Source organism: Propithecus coquereli, unplaced genomic scaffold, assembly GCF_000956105.1.
Source record: "Propithecus coquereli isolate 6110/MARCELLA unplaced genomic scaffold, Pcoq_1.0 Scaffold131, whole genome shotgun sequence".
Classification (NCBI taxonomy): domain Eukaryota; kingdom Metazoa; phylum Chordata; class Mammalia; order Primates; family Indriidae; genus Propithecus; species Propithecus coquereli.
In genome coordinates, this window is record NW_012137303.1 from 505900 (window position 1) to 527506 (window position 21607).

Below are 21607 nucleotides of genomic sequence, written 5' to 3' on the forward strand. Positions count from 1 at the left end.
CTTTTATATTTAAAGTATAAATTTTTACTTTTTTACGGTTTGGGAAACATTTTATTTGAGGTCTGCTTTATAATTTATTTCTGCATATATATACAGAAAAAGTCTTAAAATAGGTGGTACATCCTTTAAATCAAATGGTTGTGAGTTTTCTCAAAGACTACCAATGCTTTAATAAAAATGTTAGAAATGTTCTGAATCTATTTATTCAGAGATCGAATGATGCATTCTTATTCTTGATTATCCCATGTCTCCAGCCATCACTGATTGCACAGTTGATCTATCTGGATACAAGTGAAAGAAAATTATTTTATTTTGCATTATACCTAAGTCTTAGAATAAATATAAGATTTTTCTGACTGACATCTTAATGAAAATGAACACTATTTAAAAGAAGCATTTTTGGGACTTACAGTTTAACTTTATGAACAAACCCAGGCCATTTTTCCTGCGTTTTCAAGGTGTATCCACTGCCTTGAATCTCACCAAAAACCTATTAAATATTTTTCTGTTCATCGAATGGGGAACTGTGAACCTTTGAATTTTGGCATGAAGTGGACTAATAGTTAATGTCAGAATCTGCTAATCAATTATTCCGTTGAGTATTCCATATTTATGGATTACTCTTCCTGATGCATAGAAAAACGGCAGTTGTTTGGCTTACTGACAAATATTGGATGACAACTGCCATTCCCTTTTAGGGCTTATTGATGGCGTATATTGCTTACCAGTTTAGTTTCATAAATAGCTACCTGAGAAAAATGTTTAACCATCCATGTTTAACCATCTTGCTGATTTTCCTTCTGTAGGCCATGTAGAAATAATCCTAAAGGCACAAATAGGGTCCATGATCAAAGAACAGAGAATGTCAGCTAAGATATCTAGGCTACTGCTCTAAATGTAATTCTCAGATGCTATGTGAGCTTGGATATTTCTCTTAGCTCCTCACTTGTGACGTGAGGACTAAATGAGAATGAGGATATTTGCAAAATGTGAAGTATTATATAATGACTAGCATTATTTTGCTAAAAGTATATCCTGGAGTGTATTACATATCAGCATTATAGAAATGTACTTCATTCGTTCTATCAGTTACAGAAGCATCCATTATATGGATTCCATTTTTTGTTTGTTTGTTTTTGAAGTTGAATCTCTCTCTGTCGCCCGGGGTAGAGTGCAGTGGTATTATCACAGCTCACTGCAACCTCCAACTCCTGGGCTCAAGAGATCGCCTCAGCCTCCTGAGTAGCTGGGACTACAGGCGCGGGCCACCACACGCGGCTAATTTTCTCTATTTTTGGTTCAGACGGGGGTCTTAATCTTGCTCAGGCTGGTCTCAAAATCCTGACCTCAAGCGATTCTCCCGTCTTGGCCTCCCAAAGTGCTAGGACTACAGGCGTGAGCCTCCGAATTTTTTTTTTTTTTTTAATGATGTTTATTTCGAGTTTTCCCAACTAGTTGCTGTAACTCAAAATTCTGCAGCGAATATTACAGCTGTCCCAGTACTAGGGTGTATCTCCTGCATCCCCATCAGAAGCTGACAGAGCAGAAAGCTTGGTCTCTGGGACTGTCTTTGGCTTAGTCTCCTTCCATGAGGCCATCAGAATAAGGGGTCCTCCTAGTTTTGAGAATAAAATGTTACTTGTCAGTTTGCCACAACAGCATGAATTTCATCTAACTGATGTCGAAAAATGAGAAACATTGACAGCGAATACACTTTCTGGTAGAAAATTTGACCTTTTGAAGAGCTCTAAAGTTCGATACAGCTACTTATGCTAATAGACAGCATTATTCTCATGTAGTCGTGGCCGAGTGGTTAAGGCGATGGACTAGAAATCCATTGGGGTTTCCCCGCGCAGGTTCGAATCCTGCCGACTACGGTGCCCTTCCCTTTGGGAAGGGAAACTATTATGGGTTGAGAGTCTCGTAGTGTCTCCCAGTAAGAAAAACGTGGTTGTTCGCCAACCTGACAAGAACTTTCTTTCCTTTTATATGGACACACTAAAAATACTTCACATACTTCCCAAAAATCTTATTGGTGTTTTCTTTACCCCCAAGAACAGCCCAAGGATTGATGATGCCTTTCGGTTTTCCTGCAATCAAAATCCTGGTGTTTGTTTTGAGACAAGAGTCTTGCGCTGTCACCCCATCTAGAGTGCAGTGGCGTCATCATAGCTCACTGCAACCTCAAACTGAGCTCAAGCGATACTCCTGCCTCAGGTTCCGGGGTAGCTGGACTACAGGTTAGCGCCGCGATGCGCGGCTAATTTTTTCTATTTTTAGTAGAGACGAATCTCGCTCTTGCTCAGGCCAAACTCCTGTTTTGAAGGCAGCCTTTCCTAAAGAAAAGGTTAACAGGAGTGTTTGTGTCTCCACAGAATTGTTCCTTCATCAGGGATCTTCTCCAGTCATGTATGTTCACATAGAAAAGAAAGTGCCAGGAAATCCAGGATCAAAGAAAGGCAAGACTCATAGTTACTGTCGCCACGACGAGAATCTAAACTAGGCATTAATGAGCAAACCACCACACAAGCATAAAAGTTAAGCAAAGCAATTTTCATTGTAACCCAATAAAAAAAAGAATGGATGACGTCACACTGGCTGGCTTGTCTTGGAGGCCAAGACGGTGGTGAAGCGAAAGGGACTAAAAATCTCAAAATGAGATTGTGATTTATTCTGAGCACAGAAACAGCCCCAGCTCAGACGCAGAATCGTATTGTGTGATAACAACTATGGGTTAAGCTGCCGACCAAAGGAATGCTAATCACAGCTGAGTACCTTCCTAGGAATTCCTAGGAGGCATTGTCAATCACTGCCTTGGCAATTTAGTGGAACTTGTCCTCACTTCTTGCCATGTTACGTCCTCTTTTTTATTTTTGAAGTTTGTTAAACCTGTCATTCTCCTTTTCTCATATCTGATATCAGTTATTTATGTCTTTTTTCTTTATTATTTTATCAATTTATCCAAGGATTTAACAATTTTGTTAGTTTTTTTTCCAAATGATTTTTTTGCCTTTGTTGGTCATCTCCACTTTGTGCTTCTATTTTATTGCATTAAATCAGCCATTTTCTTATTACCTTCCCTAAGATTTTTTTGAGTAAAATATGCTAATTTCTAATTTCTTCCAGTGTATTTTAGATCATTGATGTTCAGCTTTTATTTCATTTTTATATATGTATTTAAGAGTATAAGCATCCATCTAAGTACACCTTTGGCTGCCCAAAACATATTTCATAAGTATTATTTTCAATATTATTCTTTTCAATGTATTTGTAGTTACCATTTAGATATTTTCTTTGAACCATATGCACATTTCTTATCTTGCCAACATAACACAATTTTCAATTTTTAATTGATATCCAGCAAAATGTATTGTGACTAGACACTAGTATTTACCTCTCAGAATTGTTAGAATCTCCCCTATTGCCCTGTTTTAACCACATCTATCTCCTTTTCCTACACTCCCTCCCGAACACCAGAAAACTACAAATTGGTTCTCTACTTCTATAAGCTGTAGTCATTTCCAGAGTGCTGTATAAATGCGGTTATACAAAATACAACCTTTTGGGAATTGGCTTCATTTCAGCATAATTTCCTGGAGATTCATCCAAGTTGTTGCATGTATGAACGGTCCATTCCTTTTTATTGCTGAGCAGAATTCCATGGTATGAATATAACACAACTATTTAACCATTCACCTGGTTGTTTGGTTAACAACCCATTTGTCTAAGTTGTTTCCAGTGTTGGGATATTATGAGTAAAGATATTGTGAAAAAAATCACATATGGATTGTTGTGGAAACATAAGTTTCCATTTCTCTAGGATAAATGCCCAAGAATGCAATTGCTGGGTCACATGGTAATTCCATATTTAGTTTTATAAGAAACTGTCAATCTGTTTTGCAGAGCAGCTGTACCATTTTATATTCCCACCATTAGTATATGAATGTTTTTTATTTTAGCCATTCCGATAGGTATGTAGTGATATCTTGTGGTTTAATTTGCATTTCCATAATGGCTAATGATGTTGACGATGTATTCATTTGCTATCTATTATATCGTCTCATCAGTGAAATGTCTCTTTGTGTCTTTTATTCATTTTCTAATTGGATTGTTGGTTTTTCTGTTGAGTTTTGAGAATTCTGTATATATTTACTGTCCTTTTTCAGATATATGGTTTGCAAGTATTTTTTCTCAATTTTTAGCTTGTTCCTTGAACCTCTTAACAGGATCTTTTTTGCAGAGTAAAATTTTTAAATTTTGAAAGGTCCAATTTATGGGTTTTTTCTTTCAATGATTGGGTTCTTGGTATCAAGTCCAAGGATTCTTTGCCTGACCTTAGATCCTGAAGATCTTCTCTTACGTTATTTTTTAAAAGTTTTATTGTTTTACATTTTTCATTTCTGTCTGTGGTTCATTTCATAACTTTTGTATAAGCAATAAAATTTAGGTCAATGTGGGTTTTTGTTTTTGTTTTTGCTTTTGCCTGCAGATGTCTGATTGTTCTAGCACCATTTGTTGAAAAGGCTATCCCTTCTCCATTGAATTTTTTTTCACTTTTGTAAAAAATCAGTTGGGCTTATTTATATGGGTCAGCATATATTTTTAAGAGAAAGAAATAGCCAAGATGAACACTGTATATAACTTTGCTATTATTCATTTAAAAATAAATAGTGGAATGAATGTTATACACACATATAACTTTAGAAGGTTATGCAAAACTCATATCACTGTGGAGAGAAACTGAACAGCTAGATCACATAGGTAGAAAAGAGATTTTATTATGCATTGCATATACTTCAATATCATTTGAGCTTCATATCATGATTATTATTGTAAAATATTTTAAGTATTAAAATTCTTAATATACAAAGAAAATAAACTTTATTATCAGTTGATTACATCTTTTTATTAGATTGGGTTTTCCAGTCACACAGAAGAAAAAGATTTTGCTGTCTTCATGTAGCATTTATATTTGACATTTCTTTACTTACCCCATAAACAGGCTGGATTTGCATGAAACAAGCATAGAATTCTAGATCTCCCTCACTCAGGCAGATGAAAATATGAGTGTATTAGGATATCTAAGGAATAAAATTAGTATATGAAAAAAGGAAATCCCTGAAAAAGTAACAATTCTATGTAGGTACAATGAAAAGCTAACAATTTCACTCCTGCCAACTTATATTCTTTTTGAAAGGGCTGACTTCAAACAGGATTGTGATTGCAGGAAACACCAAGACATCTCTGGAGCTCAGACTCTTCTTGGGGAAAAAGAAAAAGAAAGCATCATTAGGACTATGATATATTTTTTTCCTGGCTGGCATGAAGGAGCTCCACCACAGGTGAATTAATCACAGGACCATAAAAAAGGAATGGTGAGGATGATTAATTATGAATTCTAATTCATCTCTTAAGCAGCCCTAGATATTATTAAATTGGTGAGTGTTTTTTTTTTTTTTTTCCCAAAAAGCCTCAGAAAGAAACAGCTCCTAACTCCTATGTACAAGGACATTGGCTTTAAAAGAAAAATCAATAAGGATGTGATAAAATCCACATGTTAAGGGCACAATGGTTTAGCCAGCCCTTGCCTAAATACTTGGCCAGTTCACTACAAATGCATAGGTGTAAACTTCTTCACTCTAACACACACAAAATGATAATGGGGATAGGCGGCTGGGGACTCAAATGACAGATTTAGAAATTCAGAGGTTAAGTTTGGAAAGAAGTAAGAACTAAGAATGAAAGAGTTTGGTAGAAAAAGAGGAACTGGTCATGATGATCTAGGCTGATATGTCTATTTTAAGGTATAGTTCAAACAAATCAAAGTTACTTTCCCTCAAAATTTAGACATTTCAATCTTTAAGGTATTTGGAAAAAAACAATAATAATACAAATACTAAGCATTTCAAGTGAATAGCAATTGCTCTTTTAACCTTGTTTCTCTCTTTATTTTTACTTCATTTTTTCTGCTCACTCTCTCCAAAGCTGCACTTGACAAGAATTCCCAAAATAAATTCAGCACCACAAGTAATTAGTGGTGATTTGGCTGGAAAAAAGGCAAAAGGGAAGATCCTTTTGCTCTCTGGAATTGCAAATAAGTCTGACTTCATTCTATTCTTTCCTGCTTCAAGGACAAATGTGCATTCTGACAAATAATGCCTTCTCAAATCTTCTTCAGGGAAACACTGCTTTATGATGAATCCAGAAAGATTTCGTATTAGTTTATCAGAGCTGCTATAACAAAACACCACAGACGGGGAGGCTTAAACAGATATTTATTTTCTCACAGTTGGACCCTAGAAGTCCAAGATCAAGGTGTTTGCACATTTGGTTTCTTCGAAGAACTCACCTCCAAATATAGTCATATTCTGAAGTACTGGAAGTTAAGGGTTTAACATGTGAATTTAAGGGAGGGACACAATTCAGCCCATAACAGATTGCAAATAAGTTTATTTGAAAACCAATAAATCAACTCTGTCTATACTAACTTCATAAATAGTTCATAACAAATATGTATATAAATAAAAGTACAAACCCTTTAGGATCAAATGATTGATGAAAACATCATGAACCAATCTGGACAGAGCAAAAAATTGGAATTAATTTGACTACAGTCTTTTAAGAAATGATAGGAGCTGTTGTATTATTCTGTGGCAGCCCTGACTGCTCCAAAAAAATGTATAGCCATGAAATAAACATGGACCATGACAGACTTGTATCCATAAATTCATACCCTCAGCCTTCGAACTTCCTATGTTTCTACTAGCCGATCTCTATCTGTTGGATTAAGTTCAGCTAAAAGTAAAAAAAAAAAAACAACAACAACGAAAACCATGTCCCAAACAAAATAAAGTTCATTTTTCTCTCACAGATAACAATAAAGTAACATTCTGCAAAATGTCAAATAGATGAAATTCAGCACAGTAGCAGGTAAAATATAGCCTCCGGGCCTTCGTTTCTTTATTTCTAAAATGAAGATAAGAACATCTATAATGGTAATGTTACAAAAGTTTAATGAGATAGGGCTTCTGATAGTGCTTAATACATGATATTATTCACTTACCAGTATTATATCAGATGAGGAAATGTAGTCCAGGGGACCCAAATGCAAGAATGATTAGAGAAGAATTGTACTGGAGAGGGACCATGTATTTGGAAGTCAATTTTTTGGGAAAAAAATGTATGTGAGACTGGAATTATTCTCTCTTAGATGTTTTAAGTAATTATCCTTGAAACCTATTTTGCATAATGTTTACTTTGACAAAATATTTTTAATCATTGTTTCAATTTCTTAATACATATAAAACTCAGAGTTTTAGGCCGGGAGCGGTGGCTCACGCCTGTAATCCTAGCACTCTGGGAGGCCGTGGCAGGCGGATTGTTTGAGCTCAGGAGTTCGAAACCAGCCTGAGCAAGAGCCAGACCCCGTCTCTACTAAAATTAGAAAGAAATTAATTGGAAAACTAAAAATATATAGAAAAAATTAGCCGGGCTCCCAGCTACTCGGGAGGCCGAGGCAGGAGGATCGCTTGAGCCCAGGAGTTTGAGGTTGCTGTGAGCTAGGATGACACCACGGCACCCTAGTCCGGGCAACACAGTGAGACTCTGTCTCAAAAAAAAAAAAACAACTCAGAGTTTTAGTTTCTTATTCTGTCAGTTTTAGAAAATCACCTCTTTAAAGGAATCTGTCCTAAGTTGTCAAATCTATTTACAAAATACTGTTCATATTATCTTCTCAATATATTCTTGATGTCCCTGTAATTAACATGTAATGTTATCCTATATTTATTCCTGATATTGATAGTTTCTGTTTTCTTTTCTTGTAATGCTTTAATTTGCTGTTTTTTCCTAAATTCTTGGGGGAAAAACTTCTAACATTGAATATTAAAACTTCTTTATTCTAATATATGCATTTGGAACTATAAATTAGACTTTGGGCACAGTTTAGCTGCATTACACAAATTTGGATACATCTTATTTTGATTATCATTTATTTTAGCTTAATGTGATTCCTTTAAACTATGGCATTAAAATAGTGTTGTTTCTTCATTTACTAACATTTGTGGATTTTCCATTTTATTTCTGGTATTGATTTTGTATTCATTAGGCTGGGCTCACAGAATATATTATCTGTCATTTCAATCCTTTTAAGTTTTTCAAGACTTACATTAGGCCCACCAAATATATTCTTAAAAATATATAAAAATCAGTAGCATTTCTAAACAAAAGTAACGACCTCACTGAAAAAGAAATGAAGAAAACAATCCCATTTAAAACAGCATCAAAAAAAAAAAAAAAGAAAAGAAAATACTTAGAAATAAATGTAACCAAGGAGGTGAAAGAGTTGTACACTGGAAACTATAAAACGTTGATGAAAGAAATTAAAGAAAACACAAATCAGTGGAAAGATATCCTATGTTCATCAACTGGAAGAATTAATATTGTTAAAATGTCCATACTACCCAAAGCAATATACAGATTTAACATAATCCCTATCAAAAATTCAATGGCATCCTTCACATAAATAGAAAAAATACTCCTAAAATTTGTATGAAACCACAAAAAAATCCAAATAGCCAAAGCAATACTGAGAAAGAAAAAGTTGGAGGCATCATACTTCCCAACTTAAAACTATATTATTACTTACAAAGCTATAATAATCAAAACATGCTGTTCTGATAACACCATAAACACATTGGCATAGAAACAGAAATATAAACCAATGGAATAGATAGAGAGCCCAGTAATAAACACAAACATATACTGTCAACTAATTTGTGACAAGGACATCAAGAGGACACAATGAGAAAAGGACAGTCTCTTTGATAAATGGTGCTTAGAAAATTCAATTTCCACATGCAAAAGAATGAAATTTAACCCTTCTCTTACATCATACACAAAAAAATAAACTAAAAATGATTAAAAGACCTAAATATAAGACCTGAATCCGTAAAACTTCAAGAAGAGAACATACAGGAAAATCTCCTTGACATCGGCCTTGGCAATAATTTTTTGGATATCACATGAAAAGTTCAGACTGCAAAAGCAAAAATAAATAAATAGTACTACATCAGACTAAAAGCAACTGCCAAGCAAAGAAAATAATCAACAAATGAAAAGACAACCTATGGGTCGGAAAAAAATACTTATTAGATGTGTAGTTAGAAATCTAATCTAATAAGGAGTTAATATCCAAAATTTATAAAGAACACTTACAATTGGACAGCAAAAAAACAAATAATCCAATTAAAAATGGGCAAAGGACCTGAACAGACATTTCTCCAGAGAAGACATAAAAATAGCCAACATGTATATGATAAGATGTTCAACACTGCTAATCATCAGGGAGATGCAAATAAACCACTATGAGATATCATCTCATACTCACTAGGATGGCTTTTATCAAAAAGATAAGAGATAACAAACGCAAAGGTGTGGAGAAAAGAGAACCCCCTAGTACATTGTTTTTTGGTAGGAATGTAGTTTCGCACAGCCATTATGGAAAATAGTATGGAGGTTCCTTAAAAATTAAAAATAGAACAAATAGAACTACCATATGACCCAGCAATCCCTCTTCTGGTTATAAATATGCCCGAAGGAGATAAAATCATCACTTCATAAAGATATCTGCACTCTCATGTTCATTGCAGCATTATTCGCAATAGCCAAGATATGGAAAAAACCCTAAGTGTCCATCAGTGGATGGATAAAAAAACCTGTGGGGAAAAAAAATATATATACATACACACACTACACACACACACACACACACACACACACACACACGTACAATGGAATATTACTCGGCCTTAAAACGGAGATCTTGCCATTTGCCACAACATGGATGTCCCCAGAGGTTATTATGATAAGTGAAACAAGCCAGACAGGGAGAGAAAAATACTGCATGATCTCACTAATAAGTGGATCTTTTAAAAAAAAAAGGTCAAATATACAGACAGAATAAAACAGTGGTTACCCAAAGTGGGTGGAAGGAGGAAAGGAGAAAATGTAGGTCAAAGGATACAAAGTAGCAGATGTATTGGATGACTAAGTCTAAAGATCTAATGTACAACATGAGGACTATAGTTAATCAAATTGTACTGTTACGGATTTTTGTTAAATAAGTAGTTTAGCTGCTCCTCACAAAAAAAGTAACCATGTGAGATGATAGATGTTAATTTGCTTCACTAACCATTTTATTATCTACCTGTATCCCATAATACCATGTTGTAAACCCCAAATATACACAATAAAAATAAAATTTCTTTAAAAAAATAAAAATATTTATTTTTAGTTGGGTGTCATATTCTATATTTTTGCTAATTAGGTAAATCAATTTGCTTCAATAATCTTTACCTATACTGAAAGTTCATTAAATATGGGTTTTTAAAGAATCTCTGTGGCAAGCTTGTGGCAGTGGTTCCTAACTTAAATCCCAGCCACACATTAGGCAGAAAGATCGCTTGAGCCCAGGAGTTCAAGGCTGCAGTGGACCATGATCGTGCCACTGCACTCCAACATTAGTGACAGAGTGAGACTATCTCTTTAAAAAACAAAAAACAGACAAACGAACAAAACAACAACAAAAAACCTCTTTGGCCATGGAGATGTGCTGCTCAGATCTCCCTTCAAGAAAAAATTTGTCTTCAGTTACAAGGAATGCTGACAGCCTCCAGCTGCAACACTTTTACCACCTTCCACAGTGTTCAAACTGAAGTCATTTTCTTCCCACTGAGCACAGCGTGCATACACTAAAGCCTGGCCATTTCTGCTTGACACAGGTCTCATCTGTGGGAAATCTTTATATCAGAGCTTCCCGTTCGTTGGGCTGGACCAGACTTTCTCTTAACTGTGCCAAAACTTGAAGCTTATTCTACTAAACCCTCCTTTTGCACGTGCCAGACTTACATCATGACCTGAAAGCTTTTCCTGCATACAACCGGTCCCTCTCTTCTTAGTTTGTTGTTACAGGCATTACTGCCAAAGAGGGTTAACCTACAGAGCTGTGAAGATAGTTAATAGACCATAGTGTCCTTAAAAGTCAAACAGGCAGTTAATGCTGATAACACCACATTAGTGTTTGCTTTCCAAAGATTTCACACTTTTACAGTTGGTATCAGAAAAAGTCTGTGAAAGCAGATGGTAAAATGTGGTTTAACAACTGTATCACTCACTACCAAACTGGCAAGAAGGACCCCATCTTGAGTGGTATGGGGGCTCAAAGAATCTCTGGTACAAAGTGGCATATGATGGCTAAAAATTTCTGCTTTTTGTTTGAGTTCTTGAGATAGATGTCTTAAAAGTCTCTGTGGTGGAGATGACTTTGTGAAATGTCTGTGATAATTCGCGTGTTTGACAGCTGAAAGTGTGGATACCAGGCCATACGATAATGATTAGCTGGCTATTTAAACTAAGTCAAAGGGGCTTAACCTGCAGAGCTGTGAAGACAGTAATAGACTAGTGTCCTTAAAGGTCAGTCAGCCAGTTAATGCTTGTGCTTCATAATATATATAATGAAAATAAGCAAGGATAGACAAACAAGAGGCTGAGAGCACTTCTCAGACAGGAAGTCACGATCGTTTGACAAGTTATTGAACCTAAGCCTGCCTCCTTTTCTAAAAGTTTTGTATTTTAAAAATTTGTTCAGCCTTACAATTTGTGATTTTTGAGTTAGCTTTGTGTATTTAGTGGAATTAAAAACTCCATTTCTAGGAACTTCCACTTCTAGGAAGCTGGAAGAGGGAAAAAAATTGTAGTCTGACCCTCACATACAGCAAGAAAGGCAGAGGAGGGAGTCTAGACCTCCATCAGGCTGTAACAAGGTGCTTTCCTCCCACCCTCAATACATATATACACACGTATATGCACACAAGTATCTCAGAGAAAACAGAGCAGGGAGCCCAGACTTTCACTGCCCCAGGTTGTACAGACCCTCCCACCCCCAATCAGAATGAAAGTCAAATAGCCACTTGCCTACTTCCATATCATTTCTGGGATCCTTGAGCTTAAGTTTAATAAACAGTCATGAGATTGTGTTGTTTACCATGGTATCTAATCATTGTAAAACTCTAAGTAATATGAATAAAGCATATCATTCGGTTTTACTGTTATTATCTGAATAGTGCAATCATTTTAAAACAAGAATACGAATTTTAGCTATTAAGCAGAGTGAAAATCTCCATATGTGCTTTATGTATTGAAATACTATCAATCAGTTGAAATACGAATTTTTACTATTTCAGGGGTAAAATGCTTCAATAATTAATAATTTGGGAAAAAATTTATGTATATTTTATGCAATATTAAGAATTAGTAAAAATGAAATTAATATGATAAAGTTAATAAAAATATTCAGAGAGACTACTTTAGCTGGCTAGCTAGAAGAAGAATGTCATACATTTTATTTCCAACAAATATTTATAAATATTTACTTTAGAATACAATGAGGAATAATAAAGTTATAATTATATCTTAATTCTTTATTTCTCGAGTACTTTAAAATAACTTTTAAAGCTATTTTCTATCTTGGCCTTGAGTCTTTAAATAAAAAGTTCTATTTGAGAATTCTTCCCATCTTGTCAAAATAATTTAAAAGTAGAATGTCTATTTTGTCATATTAAACATTCACAAGGCAGAAAAACTCCAATATCATCTGTTATATCATGATAAATCTTTCCTTATGCAAATATAATAAAGTCTATGAAGAAAAAAAGAAATGTTTAGAAACAAATGAGGTCTGTCTAGGTTGAAAGTGGGTATTTATTTTGTGGCCCAAGTGTGCATTACAGTGACTGAAGAAAAATCTGGTAAATGACAGTGATACACAATAATATCAATCTTTTAAATTTTGATTACTAAAATTTTGATTATAATGTGATTCTAATTTATCAATATACATAATATAATACACTAAATAGAATGCTAATAGTAATTAATTTTTCAATAATTTTTTAAATTTTTATATCCTGGCATTTTATACAAAGCAAAAGTATAGCTTTGGCAATGACCTCAGACAAATATTAATTTTATAGTCATTCAGCAGTTGCTTGAATTGTGATTTCAGTAAACATTATTTTTAATTATCTTTTATTATCATATATGACTCTAGTATAATTTGACTCTGAACACCACATCGTATTTCATATATTATGATTATTCACTATTGTAGTTCCATCTTGTTTCTAGATCTCATAATTTAGTCATTACTAACTAACATTTTAATAGATTTTGTGGATGAATCACAATGGAAGAGAAAAATAATAGAAAAAGAAAAGTTTGGGAAGTCATAAAAAGCAATTACAGATGATAATCTTATTGGTGAACATAATGGTCTAATATGGCTAAGACTTCATATAACTAGGGAGAATTCTCTAGCAATAAACTGTGTATCCTCAAGGGAGAAATCATAACTAAATTTTTGCTACGGATTGAATGTTTGTGTCCCCTTCCAATTTATATGTTGAAGCCCTAATCCTCGATGTGATGGTATTTGGAGGTGAGACCTTTGGTAGGTAATTAGGTCATAAAGGTGAATCCTTTATGAATGGAATTAGTGACCTTATAAGAAGAAATGGGAGAGAAATGATCTCTCTCTCCCTCTCCAGCATGTGAGGATGCAGCAGTAGGACAGCAGTTTGCAAACAGAAAGGGGCTCCTGACCAGACATTGAATCTGCCAGCACCTTGATCTTGGAATTCCCCAGCCTCCAGAACTGTAAGAAGTAAACGTTTGTTGTTTAAGCCACTCAGCCTATGGTATTTGTTATAGCAGCCCAAACTAAGACAATTTCCTAGGCTTCTGTGCAGCTAGGATGGAAGGCATGTGCCCTAAGCTTTGCCTACCAGATGTACTATGATAAGACTTCTTTCAGAAGAAATATGTGGAATAAGTCTTATGCAGAATTGCTCCCTGGTAAAAGTGAAAGAATAGATAGGCAACAAATGCAGGTAGATATTTAAGCTTTTAGAGGCAGTAGTGGCATAGGGTCTAGCATGGCATTTGACATGGGGTAATATAATTCTGCTAGCAGTTAACACTAGAAAATGCATAAGAAATTAGAAGGATTGGGTACAATATGAAAAGGTGAATAAACGTGTTGAAGCATTTAGAGGGAGAAAACAACAGCTTAAAAGTTATAAATTTGCAGCTAAATGTAGTATCAGGGATTTCCTCTGCTCTAAAACAATCTTTAATTTCTTGTGGATCAAGAGCTGGCATAATTCAAAATCAAATTCATATTATATACAACTTTGTATATAATACAGAGGGTTTCCCATTAACAGAAAGGCAAATGAATGAATTGTGTCATATTCATGTTATATAGCAGCTAACATGAAATGAATGAATGAATGGTAGCTACATACAACAGGAGTAATAACTAATTTTAGCAATATATTACTAAATGAAAAAAGACCCATAAGATGGTATGTAGTCTGATATCCTGTAGCTGAAGTAAAAATACACAATTTTTAGAAATACTAATAGATAAGATCAAACTAAGGATAGCACTTTGGACTTACTTCCTGAGAGACTCAGTAACTTCTTTGTCTTGCCTTAAGTTGTGACAAATCCAGACATTTACCAGAAAATGAACTAACTTGCAATAGGAGACGGTTTGATGAAGATAAAATGATCGCAGAGACATCTTAGAATACAATTTTAAAGCTCTGTCTAAGATTTCTATGGGACATATTCGGCATAAACAACAATTCTGCGTCGTGGGTTAACGTCATAGAAATGACCAACAGAACACCACGTGGTTCTAACACCACTTACACGATGCATCTGGATATTTACTTACTCTGTTGACAGTGCTTCGAGTTTTCATGGGGCGATCCAGCAGTGTTCAAACACTGAGAGAGTTCAAGCAATTCTTTATTTAAAGTACAAATGTATTAATATTTTCACAAATCTTTATTTTTCAGTGGAAGATGAAACACCTATAAATTCTGATGATTGTACCGCATAGGCATTATAAAGCCTCATTCTCTCTGGGCAAAAAGATATATCCGTGAGGATCTTACTTCTTCCTCAGATCTGTTGGGTCCTTTTTCTCCTACATGAAGTGAGTTCACTACATTTTATAAAGCAATAAATCGATGAAAAAGTTCAACTCAACTCAAAATTATTATGGGTATCAGAATACCTGGGGCGGGGGGCGGGGAATGGAGTGATGTAGGTAAGAAGAATGATACGGCAGGGAGTTAGTGGGACCCTCACACAGCCTGCGTCACGCTGAATTCACGTGAAACGGAGATTTCCTACCAATCATCACTAAAAGAGAAATTTATTCATAAAAGAAAAAATCATGATCAAAGAAAGAAAAAAGAAAACTTAGGTTCCACCGAGATTTGAACTCGGATCGCTGGATTCAGAGTCCAGAGTGCTAACCATTACACCATGGAACCACCCGATAAGCACCCTTCTTAGCACTCTTTCCTGATGGAATATATCCCTATTTGTCAACTCGTGTTGTCTTCCTTTCTAGAGTCTGTTTGCAACCTGATTTTCCTTAGCTGCTTCCGTGGCACACGTTCCTCTTCTCTCGCTCACAAGGCTCTTAGTACAAAACCCAAGAGCAAACCGGTTTCTAGGGACAGATAAGATAGGTCTGTGCCTCCCCAGATTCTTAGCTGCCCGAGATTCTTAGCTGCCCGACTCAGGCGCCAGGCGGCTCCAACAGGGCATCGACGGAGCTGCGCTAACAGCTTGCGTTACTGGAGGAACGGCAAGGCTCTCTTCCTCCCGAGCGTTTGTCCTGCATTCTCTCTTCCTAACTTTAGGAACACTTTTGGAAGTTTAAATCTGTGACATGTAAATTGCGGATGACTTCATCTGTGGCGGCATGCCAACCAGTCCTGGCTGTGGCGGTACCTGGGGCTGGGAAGGACATCGAGAGATGCTTTCTACTTCCCGGAAAGGCTCCACCTCGTGGAGACTACGGGGTAAAGCACGATAAAAAGCTCGAATGTTGGCAAAGCAGGGTTTTGTAACTCGCTTCGCACCGATAAAGCTTTGACTTGGTCTCTTCTCCTGGCAATAACTGAGCCTCTTCCAAATTCTTCAGCAGTAAAGATTTCCTGGTGTCAAGAATGGGACATGACTTGTCCAGGACTGTTCATTGCCACCCCAGCAATGATAGGGAAGTGGCAGGATACAAAAGCGATCCTAGATTGTCAAACCGAAGGGCTGGGAAGGGAAGCAGAGAATCTTTACCAAGAAAAAATAATCGCGGGGGGGGGGGCGGGGAGCGGGAGTAAAAAAAGTGTAAATAATCTCAGGATTTGAACCTCCCCAATATCTCAGGAGAGGTATAGGCATTCTGCCAAAACTATTTTTATTACATAAAGACGTCTGATACCACAGACGGAAATCTTTCTGGCTTGAATGAAGCAGCATTGTCACTACCAGGTTAAAACTGGCCCCTGCAGGCAGGGCCGTGTGCTCTGCAACATGAGCGACTTTGGTCGCAGGAGTGGCAAAGAGAACATCTGCATGTATCTCATCGGCTCCATCTTCTTCCAGCCCCCCATGACCGCCCCCCACCCCGATCCACTCACCAGAAAACAAGATAGAATGAAACCCTCCTGCCAAGTGGAATAAATAAAGGTAATTTCCAGGAGCCTCGGGAACAAGAAACACGAGGCACACAAGCACTTTCAAAATAACTGTGGCCCACTGCAGGCTTTTGAAAAACTTCGGGTCCCTGTAACAAATTTATAACAAGAGCTAGGATTTGTACCAAGTTCTGACCTCTCTGAAAAAAAAAAAAAATGTAAAAATATATGCCTGCAATGGCCAAAGCTGAAACAATTTGAGCTACAATAAATAAAATAATGTTGGATTACAACCCAAAGTAGAAAGTAAATATTTATGATTCCTTGCTAATTTTATGAACTATTGAATAAACAAATAAATGGGAGAAAAGAGACATTTGGGAAATAAATAAAATGCCTATAAGTGAATGTGAAGACTTCAAACCAATTCCTGAAGCCTGGTATCAATAGCTTCCTTGATGTGGAAACAACCTCAGTGTTTCAAGGAAATCTCCTGGGCAGAACAATTCCAAATAACATAACTTCCTACTCCTTAACTGTGGGCTCTGTATAGTGATTGCCTCCCAAAAAGTACAATATGGAAGAGGGGGAGGGTTTGTAAGCAGTGAAGAAATCTGATAAACACTACCTCAGCCAGGTGACCAAGGTCAGCACTAGCATGATAAGCCATGTTGATAGTATATAGTCTTGATATAATGTGATAAAAATAGTGCTTTACCTCTGTGGTCTTCCTCCCCAAAACCCCTAAGCCCAATCTAATCATGAGAAAAATATCAGATAAATCCCAATTCAGGGACAGTCTATAAAATACCTGATCAGAATTCTTCAAACTGTCAAGATCATCAAAATCAAGGAAAATCTGAGAAACTGCCACAGCCAAGAGAGCCTAAGCCAATGACTGAATATAATGTGGAATTCTGAATAGGATCCTGGAACAGAAAAAGGAAATTAGGTAAAAACTAAAAAAAAATCTAAATAATATATTCACTTTAATTAGTAATAACATACAAATATTTGTTCATTATTTGTAACAAATCAAACACACTAATGTCAGATTTTAATAATAGGAGAAACTGAGTGGGGAGTATACAGGAACTCTATCTTACCAATTAAATGTAATTATTTCTTCAAAGTGAATTCAGAACTCGGGCTTGCAATGTGCACTGATACAACTCCCTCTTGTTTTTACTAATGAGCCACATTACCAGACCCAGTGTCTAGCTTGCACAGCCTACAATTGTCCTAGGAGTATATAGACTTGGAAAGGAGAAATTTTTGTGCCATGCCAAGCCCTGTGCCCAGTTCTATGAACATAGAATTGAACAGGACATCAAGCGGTGGCCCTGCCTGTGTGTATTTTGGTTTACAGCAATGGGATGCTGACTAAAACTGTGAATGAAATAACACCCACACAGGGAAAACTGCAGGTGACTGGAAGCAAAGAGCCTAGATAAGCTAAGAAGCTAAAATAGGAATAAAAGCTGGATCTTTGAGTTTTGGCAGGAATCAAAGATGCAATTCAGAAGGGAGTCTTGGCCTCAATTTTTTCACATACTATAAGTTACAAGATAGGGGCACAGTCCGTGGACTAGTTGTCTGGGCAACAACACCATAGTGAAAGTAAAAGAAGGCCGGAGAAAAAGTTGGATGACAGACTGAGAACATAGTTAGGGCCAGAGCTTCAGGGTTGTTTGCTTTAGGGGCACAATTATCTGCTTTGAAATGTAAAGATCAGGGAGCAACATGGGTGACTTCAGGGAACATAGGAGATTCCAATTGTGCTTGTACCCATTTGGAAGTATAATAGCCTTGCTGTGTTCCCTGCAAGACCGAGGCTGGTTCCACATCAGGAGCTACTGATACCAGTCTGTGGAAATTGATTTGGAGTCTTCATATTTGCTCATCAGCATTTTATTTATTTCCCAAAAAACAAAGTGCTGATGGAAAATTCTTCTCCCTCTAATTTCCAATAATAAGTCATTAGAGCAAAGATTTCTAGCATATTATTTTTTTTACTCTGGATTCCAGATCATATTGAATAAAGTCTGTGAAACTCCTTTCCTTGAAAGATGTCCCTAGATATATACATACACCATTTTTAAAAGTATCTCAGGGTACTCGTGAAATATCTGAAGTCTATGGAAACCAGATTAAGAATCTTCTTCATTTGATATTCTTCTCTATGTCACCTAACTTTATTTTTAACTAATAAGAAACAAATTCTATAAGTAGAAATTAAGCACTATACTACTAAAATAAAATCATCTTTTAATCGTGGCTGAACATTTCATTAATCTTGATTGTGTAAATTAGATCAAAGTTGCACCCACAACTGAAGCTGAGATACTGGTTAAACCAGTTCTCAAAGGGCTCTTAGGGTGCAAATACAGTTTGGGGAGACTTGACTCAAGACATAATTAGGTCAATCAGAGTGGAGAGGAACAGGCACATTTTTATCACAGGGTAATTGGACTTCTACTGAGATAATTTGTTACGGAGAATTTTAATGGTTTCTGCTTAGCGCTGATTCTGTCCTGTTCAAACAAGAAAAGTATACTCCCCCCCAAAAAATTCAGTATATGCATTCATTCATTAAGGACTAATTCTCAAACTCTGAACATCAGAGAGGCAGTCTTTTCCAGCTACAACCTTCATGGTTATAGCTGATTTTGAACCCCAATCTCCCAAATTATTTCTCTTATCATTATTAGGATAATAAATCTGTACAACACATAGTTTTAAAAGCCAAATGGATTGACAAAGCCTATTTTTCAAAAACCAACAAAAACAAACAAGCACAGCATTTTCCTGCCTAAACCCTCCCCAAATAGAATTCAGGTTTCCTAGAGGTAACTGTCCAGTTGCTTTTAGCTTCTAGTTCTATGACCTTTGATAAGGAACTTAATCTAATCTCTCTCTGTTTTAGTTTCTTCACCTGTAAAACTGTCCTCTGGCTTCTGGTCGAGTTTGGCCAAGGGAATATCTACACGAGATGTAGAGGGAGGGTGAAGAGTGAGGTTGGCATATTTAGCCTCTGGTTCTGTTGGCTGTGGTCTGAATCCCCCCAGAATATGTCCTCACACCTGTCAGGAAACCCTTTCTACACAGCTGTCTCCAAAAAGCTGCGGGTCCTCAGGCTCCACCTTATACTCCTCAATCTCAAGGATAGTGTAACCACACCAGAGCAATCTGGTTCAACTTTTACGTAATAAAGCCGTTAGTTGTTTTTCAGTTGCCATGGACCCCCAGGTTGAAGAGCACATAACCTGAGCATGCGCAGATGAACGAAGTGTGCAACCTTCCACATAGGGTGGAACCTATGTGCTCAGACCAAGGAGCGGGAGAACTAAATTCAGACGCGGACACCCATGGCAGGATCCAGGATCCAATCTGATCAAGCCCTGGCAGTACCCCATGAGATGGTCCAGTCAGAGCACACCTCCTGGCATGACCCCATTGCAAGATCCAATCAGTTTCCTCCTCATTATCCTATGCTTATAGAATTCGACCCATTCCCAGGTTGGGGAGATAGATTTAAGTGTTTCCTCCTCTCTTCTTGCCAGCCAACTTGCAGTAAAGTTTCTTTTCTTGCAGACCTATTCCACAGCACCATGGTATTGGCTTCTACGTGCATAGGGCAACGAGCCTATTGATTGCTTGGTAACAGTAGTGCAGTATTACTAGGACACTGTACTACCCTTGTTGCCTTGCATGCTGTCCATTTATTTGTAAATAATCATTCAAACAAATTATCCTCAAACGTTCTAGTTTGAGTAAACACCTCATTTCCTGCTATTGTCCTGATAGATACAGACATTGTCTAAAGACTTCCTTCTCTGAAAAATAAAAAGACATTTAGCTCTTCCACACAGCCTAACACACGAACACACTTCTCTACCCACATCTTTTCAATATATTTGTATCACAGTATCGTGGCCAAATGGTGTTTTCCTTATTATGCCCATGTAAATATTGTTCACAGCTGGATCACTTTGTACACTACAATTACATTTTATTTCTTGTTTTTCCTGATTTGGATACTGCCTCTTTTGTTGTTGGTTTGCTTCCTTTCTGTGTATCTAACACTAATTCATCCCCAAACTCTCTTCCAGGGCTGCAAAATTCTGAATTTGGTCAAACATTTTCAGTTCCTTTTTTTTTTTTTTTTAACTGGTTCAGTATGGACTGGTTAATCTCTAAGTCTGCTTTACGGCTATCATGCTGACACTTCTCCATCTGCTGAAGAGTCTCTTTACCTCTTTCCTGTTTAGAATCCCCTTTTTGTGGAGTGACAAATCTCCTGGTTTATTTCCTATTTTTGGTGGAGAATATTCTCCAATAACTTTGTGAGAAAGGAGAGAAATTTTTTTGAGACTTTGCATTTCACAGTCTGAAGCTGGTTTGCACTCAGATACATTCCTGGCCCCTCCCTTGATCATCTCTGTAGCACCAGTGGTTGGCCCCTGCCACTGTATTTCCCAGATTCCGCTGACAACCGCTGACATTTATCTGAGTTCTGCCAATAGAAGACAATAAAGGAATATAGAGGGGCAGAGGGAAGAAAGAAATTAGGGTCTTTCTTGCTTTCCTTCCCTTTTTCCTGCAGCATCTCTGGCAGCAGTTGTTTCTTCTCCATAACTCTAGATTCTGCCAGACATGGTTGTTCAAGAGGGAGATGCCACCCTTTGGGTTCTGATTTCTACATTGCCTTGTTTCCCCCAGTTGGTTTCTTTGATCTTCCACCACCTCTGTAACCAATTCCTATATTAAAGACTCTTGGGTTTAAGTCCTTGTGAGCTTTCTGTTTCCTGCTTAGTCCCTAAAAAATATAATGTATTTCTGAAAATATATTTATTCTAACTTCATAAATGATTTAGTTTGGCCAGGTAGGGATTTCCAGTGAGGAAAAACTTAGAATTTGGTGAGCATTGTTCTATTGTCTTCTAGTTATCAGTGTGGTGATTAATTTAAATGCCATTCTTAAATAGACACTCTCTGGATAATTCTTGTTTTTGTTGTTGTTGTTATTGTTTTGGTTTGGATTTTGGTCC

The 21607-nt window shown here is 36.6% G+C and overlaps 2 non-coding genes across 2 annotated transcripts; one reads left to right on the top strand and one right to left on the bottom strand.

Moving 5' to 3' along the window:
- The first annotated feature begins 1795 nt into the window (after nt 1–1795).
- On the top strand, nt 1796–1877 carry TRNAS-AGA. Its single transcript has one exon. It is a non-coding gene; the product is annotated as a tRNA-Ser (tRNA).
- Nucleotides 1878–15335: 13458 nt separating this feature from the next.
- Nucleotides 15336–15407, bottom strand: TRNAQ-CUG. The gene has a single exon. It is a non-coding gene; the product is annotated as a tRNA-Gln (tRNA).
- Between the last annotated feature and the right edge of the window lie 6200 nt (nt 15408–21607).